We start from the raw sequence: 7,081 nt of genomic DNA on the forward strand, positions 1-7,081 counted from the left end.
CATAATACTCTGCAAGCCAGTCCATACCCAGAATAACATCAAAGCCTGACAGCAGCATCATGAACAGATTGGAAGGAAGGAACATCTCGCCCACTAACACCAGGCAAGAAGGACAGCGATGGGTTAATACAACAAACTTTCCCATGGGAGTCGAAACGGCCAAGGCCTCAAACACGGCCTTTGACGGAATACTGGTCGATTGGCAAAACTGCTCGTCCACGAAAGAATGGGAGGCACCAGAATCAAATAAAATATGAGCAATGCAGGAAGAAACAAGAAGAATACCCTTGACGACTCCACCGATCAATGACTGCGGGTCCTGGCCTGGCGCCTGCTGCCGAGGATAAAATCTGCCCTGAGCTGGTAGGGGAAGCAAACCGGAAGACTGAAGGTCCTGAGTCTGTGCCTATTGGGCTGCGATACATACTCGACCCAGGGACTGGACATACAGATATCCCATCTGCTGGTGCTGCTGCTGCGGTCTCTACTAGGGAGGTTTGCTTGGCTGCCTTTACTACTGAGGAGGAGCCCTAGGAGCAAGGGCTGGAAGTTGCACTTTCTACTGTTGCTGCTTAGAAGGATGAGGAGGAGGCAACGCGGTGGCCTCTTCTACTGAATGGGGAGAGGGCACTCACGCCTCCAATGCCCGGTCTATTCACAATCGAAGCAAACACCAGAAAAGGGGCCGAAAGATGAAGCGGATGGCGATGCTGATGATGATGAAGAAGATACTGGCTAAGCCACAGGCTGTCAAAACCCTGATCTGCCCCTCCATCTCTATTGATGATGCTACTGGAACTGCCAGTTGGTGCTCTCCTCTTCCGGTCTCCACTGAAACTCTGCTCTCTCGACCTTTGGGTCATAGCTCGGTCCTCCTCATAGACCAATGCCTGATATACGACCTGGTGAATGTCTCCAAACAATGCCTTACCACATGGCTGTGAAGGGCAGGATGCAAACCAGTCACAAAATGACGGGCTCTCATCTTCTCATCACTAGTGAGATGAGGAGCAAATCTTGACAAGGTTAAAAAACGGGCTTCATACTGAGATACGGCCAAATATCCCTAAACTAGTGTCTCAAACTCGATCGCCCACTGGATCTGAACGTGCTCAGGGAAGAACTTCTGGTCGAAACGGACCACGAACTCCTCCCATGTCCAAATGAACTGAGGCCCGACCATCCTGGATACGGATGACCACCAGTGACGGGCCCCACCCAGAAGAAGATAGGTTGTAAGGGATAATCTTTGATCTACAGGACAGTGAATAGTGTCAAAAATCCTCACAACCTCAGTGTGCCAAGCCTCGGTGGCAGAAGGGTCAGGGTCACCACTAAATCTCAGGGGATCATGTTGCCGGAACTCTCGAGCTATCGCACTATCACGAGGTAAATCAGACTATCCAGAAACCTCAGCAGTAACAGGCTGATGAGTTTACAATGCAGTGACAGCAAGCTGCATCAGCTATTGGAAATGCTCCACTCCTATGGGTATTATCGAAAAAGCAGGGGCGACACTCGCCTCAGGCAGAGGCACAGGTGCCACCGTCGAGGTAGGAGCCTTTGTAACTGGAACGGGAGGATGAGGAGGGGGAATCGACAGGGGAGCTGAAGCAACTAAGGGAGCGGGCGCTACAGGCTCAATCGGAGGAACATGTTGGATCGGGACCTCGAAAATTGGATCCTCAACAACAGGAGCAGGATGTGCTCGAGTAGGACGAGTATCTCGAGCGCCTCATCCACGAGCAACACAACCACGAATGTCGTGACCTCGGGTGCTACGTCTAAGCGGCATCGTCTATAAAACAACGATGATGCAAGGAATTAGGACAATTATAGGCTTGATACAGAGCGAAAGGAAAGGTCTCGGGACACTACTTGGCCTAAGCCCTAAGCAGACATATGATGTTATCCTGAGTTATTCTAGGACTACTTGCTATGTTTTGATACCAACTCCTGTCATGCCCCAGACTCAGTAACCGGACTCACAAGGAACCCGATGGTCGGTTCTGGCCGTAACAGCCTCTGTAGTACTCCATTCTCAGTTCATGAGGCAGGTTCTGATCCTGGGATCCTACAAGGAGGATTTCTATAACAATATAATCATTTTTAATGTGAGCATACCTAAGAATACTGCAAGTATATCTAAGAATAACAAGGCACATATCACAAAATTCACTAAGAATTTGAACTTTTACAAATATCCAAAAGGACATACATAAGATAATAGAAGAAGAGAGAAAAGTCAGCAATACTGGAGTCCTCAAACTCAACTCTACTCCAAGCTCTGTCGTTACGACACCCGCCTAGGATCACCTACATGCATCAATCGTACATAAACTTATAGAAGCTTAGAGGGTGGTGAAAGTGTGTGACAATAGTGCACAGACGAATAGAAGGAGGTATAGGAAGAGAAATATGCTCAATGATAATGTCGGTAGCCTTACCAAGGCTTATCATGAATACAATGTAATGAGTACTAGGTGTCATACTAAGGCAATGCATAAAGGGGCTTATGCAGCCGATGCGAATGCGATCCAAAATAATGTCAGTGCTCATAACCAATCCACATATCAAGTACATTTCCAATCATAAGAAAATCACCAGGGTCCATTATACTACTGAATAACTGCCACTCTACAGACCCCGCACAATCAAACGAGCGTAAGAGACCTCACTACCCGCTTGTAGACAACCAATCACCAGCAAGGCCTGACGGTAGTGGACCCATTTACGAGCTAGTCAGACTCAGCCTAGCAATGCCTCCTCACACCAAGCAAGTAAGGCCACACCCCTATCTAACCGACTACACGACAGTGAGAGTCGCGGCCTAACGGTATAATGCCCTCGTGTGCTCATAATTTTCACTCAGTCACGGCGTTGGAGCAGATCCTTGGTGCCATGGAAGTTTTAAGAATTTCACATATGGGCATCCTATGCACCCAGTATGCTCAAGTAACATTTTCGGTGTCCACACATATGGCTATCCAAGAATGTCCCTTTGGAGGCAAGGCCCTGATGAAGAAAGGGCAGTATCATCATGAAATATGATACCAATGCATGAGTCACACATATAGATAATGCACTAGCTGCAGGCGCATAATGTACATGAGAGGAGAAACTCCATCCCTCTATGACCACGACACAATGCAATCAATACACACAAATGATGCATATGGGTCACAATGACGTAATTGTGCTACCTGTAAAATATATTCCTCCTTCCCAAGGAGGGATAAGGTCTAGATCCATAGATGGTACTCTAAGGAGAAGTGAAGTCATTTAGTGGGGGCCCAATACTCTTGGATGACCCACAAGCTAAGAGAGTCATAAAGCCTCAAGGAGAAAACGGTCCTAACAAGGCCCAAGGTGGGCCTTCAACCACCTATAAGGGCCCTATGGGCCTACCTTAAGGCTATCAAGGAAGACATCTAACCTCAACTAGGTCCCAAAAAGGTAGCTTGCTACATATCTAAAGAAAAGTCCATGGCCCAATCAATCCATGGCCTAGTGGGCCATACACTAAGCCTAATATATAGGCAACCTGGTAGGCCCTTAAGCAAGGTTAGGGCCCAACCATAAAGGTCATGGGTTCACTCATTGTGGTGAGCCTAATGGGTAGCCCATTATCCCAACATAAGGAAAATCCTTATATTTAACACAAGTAGGTTGGGCTTCACATCTTGGCCCAAGTATAGATTTATTATATGGGGCAAGTAAGGGCCCAACTACTTGAGTATTTGGCCTATAAGACCCATCACAATGGCATGATAAATATAGGACTCAAGGGCCCAGCGGGCCTATCAAAAGTTCCAGCCCAACCAAGGCTATAAGGCCCATCAATTAACTAGAAAACTAGCCTAATAAGACTCCAATTGGAATGGGCCTTTAATCATGCACTAATTAAGCCCAAAATAAAATTAAAATGGTAAGATAACTGACTTAAATTTTTCTTAAATATATTGGGTCATATTGCTCTAAAACAAACATTTACAGACAACAATTATTGTGCTTAATGCCAAATTCCAGCCCATCCAAATTTCTGGGTTGGTTGGAGTCTAACAATAAAAGTATTTCTTAGTGTATTTAATCCTTGATGGCCCACACACATCACTGTGAGTCCCACCAGATAAGAGAGGATATGCAACACACATATCACGTGGGCCAGGCCATTGGCATGCAGGCCCAGCAGTAGCCTAAGGAAGGTATGTCCCATGTGTAGACTGCTCTATGGGCTCCTGGTGTCTAGCCCAAAAATTCACCTAATGGGCCCCAGTTGAATACCCAAAAAAAGGAAGGATAATCAATCCCCTAAGGACCCTATATTGATAGATGGTGGGATATACAACACATCAAGGTGGGCTCACGAAGCAGGCTGGATGGCCAGCCCACGCTGGACGCCCCAGCCTAGGCATCCCTGCTTAGTTGGCCACTCCCGGCCGTACCACGGTCAGCTTAAATATTTGTTATATCTGAAATTTTGTAGAGTAATACTTCCATGGGTGGACCACACCTCCAAAAAATTTTGTAATTTTTAGATAAAAAAAGTATTTTAATTAATTTATAGAAATCAGTCTGTCCAAAAAATTAGACTGACCTGGACATCCCAACGTGGTGGGCTGGTCTAGCCCTTGTCACGGTGTGCACAGGGGTCCATTGGCCCCAAAAAATTTTAGTTAGGTCCTAACATGAGTTGGGCACATCTTTGAAAAATTTTAGTATTTTTGAACAACTAAAAATATTTTAATTCATTTTATGAAAACAATCTGTTCTGAGATTCTACCTGATCTAGACACCATAGTATAGTTGGCCGGTTTAGCTATTGCCATGGTGAGTACAGGTATCTATTAGTCCTAAAATTTTGTAGGTGTATCCTAATATAAATGATCCATCCCCCTAAAAAAATTTATAAATTTTAAAGTGGTAGAAGTATTTTATTTAATTAATACAAATTCTGGACAACAATGTTTTCCAAAAAAAACCGGCTACCGCACAATGTTTTTGTCCCCATGATTGGCACCTCATGGGGTTAGCATAAGTCTCTCAATTCACTGGGAAAATAGGTGGGTTTGGTACTCCCATGTATAGATAGAAGGTGGGATCCACTGAAGCAGCCCACTTCCCCCAAATTCAAGGTACAATAGGCTCCACTCCAACATGCAACATTGCTGGACTGTCTAGAAATTTCTGGACGTCCAGCCTACTTTGGCCCATCCCATGGGCTTCAATGAAGGGTTAAATGATATGGGGCCCATCCTACATCAAGGTGGGGTCTACACCTCAGAAAAATCCTAAAGAAATTTTAGAGAAAAGGGCATGCAAATAGATCCAAACATTAGCTCAAAAGTCACGCTCAAACTGAGCCTGAAATTTGAACAGCAACATATGTTGTCCATATTTCAGCCCATATAAATTAATCAAAGGGTTTATGGCCTTAATTCAACATGTGGGTTCCACCTTGATGGGTTAAAAAATTCCAAACCCATGAGCTCACTCAGACCTCTATGAAAAAGCCATTTTGGAGGCCACCAAAACCATGCATGCATGGTAGGCTTGGACATCTAGTCAAAGTGGGCTTGGACTTCCCATCTAGCTAAGGGTCTGAGATGTTGTTGACCTCTCCCTAGTGGGCCACACATCATCAGAATACACAAGAGAAAAATAGAGAGAAATGGAGAAGGAAGAAGCAATCGGCCATTTGGTGGAAGGTCCCGCCATTAATGGACCTCCCACACCCAAATCCACTATGTTATGACATATGCATGCTATAATACATCAAAGGAGCTTACTGGAGGGTAGGGATATTTTTTCCCACATGCATACAAGGCCTAGATGGCCAATGGGGTGCAAGAAATGAGAAGGAGAAAGCACCATGGTGAGTCCATGGAGAATGGCCCACCATGGATAGAAATATGGAAGATATAGGCCCATGGCCTCATCCTAAGAACCATGTAGGATCTCCACCATGGATTGGTGGGTCCTACATGCTTCCATGCATGCAAAAAAGAGAAAGAAAAGAGAAGAAAGAGAGAAGAAGCTAAGGAGGAAAAGAAGGGAGAAGGGGCTGAAAGTTTTTGCTAGGAGGAGAGGAGAATGGGAGAATGAGAGAGAGAAAGAGGAGGAATGGGAGAGGTATAGCAAAGAAATGATGGAATTTTTAGAAAGAGGAGGAGAATGATGAGTTTTCTCTCTTGAAAGAGAAAAATTCAGATTTTTGCTAGAAAAGAGGACTTGGGTTAGAGCAACACATCATGAGTTTTTAGAAAAGAGGCTATCCTTACCTAGGTTAGAGAACTTCTATCATTGCTAGCTATAGGGAGGTGTAGGGTAGGCTAGGCACTAAACTAGACTAGGCACATGGAACCTAGGGTGGGCCTACATGAAAAAATGTGCACATGGGTAAAGTGGGCCCCACATCATGATCGATGGCCCAAATAATGTGTGGCCTACAACTTTTGATGAACACGTCGAATTTACGCACAAGACATGGCATTGGAACCACGACGATGATATGATCGAGATGACATAGGTCTAGGGTCGATCTGAGTTGGGCTTACATGACCGGACTCAAGGATGATCGCATCAAGCTGACATCTTCCCTTGCCTTCCCAATAGCACCTGTTGCTGGACGGTGCAGATGTAATACATATAAGAAGGTGGGGTCCATGTGTACGTGGCACACCAAATTCAGAATCAAGCTGATGTTCATGTTTTCCCACCGTCCACGCCTGCTAGACAATGAGGATGAGACACATACCTCATGATCAGGTCCATAGATGGACAATTTAGATATAACACTTCAAGGTGGGTCCATGTGGTGGCCCATCAAGGTTAAGATCAGACTGATATTTGTGGTTTCCCTCATGCAGGCCTATCCAGACGCATATACAAACATGCGAACTCAAGTTGGGTCTCACAATTCTAAAGCATGATCTCAAAAAATGAGGTATGTCCAAAGCTCAAGTGGATCACACCACATAAAGCAGTGGGTATTAAACAAACTATTATTAAAACTTTCCTAGGGCCAACCGTAAGGCTGATTTTCCATATGACATATTCATAAGATCACACATACTTGGAT

Source organism: Magnolia sinica, chromosome 8 (genome assembly GCF_029962835.1).
Source record: "Magnolia sinica isolate HGM2019 chromosome 8, MsV1, whole genome shotgun sequence".
Classification (NCBI taxonomy): Eukaryota; Viridiplantae; Streptophyta; class Magnoliopsida; order Magnoliales; family Magnoliaceae; genus Magnolia; species Magnolia sinica.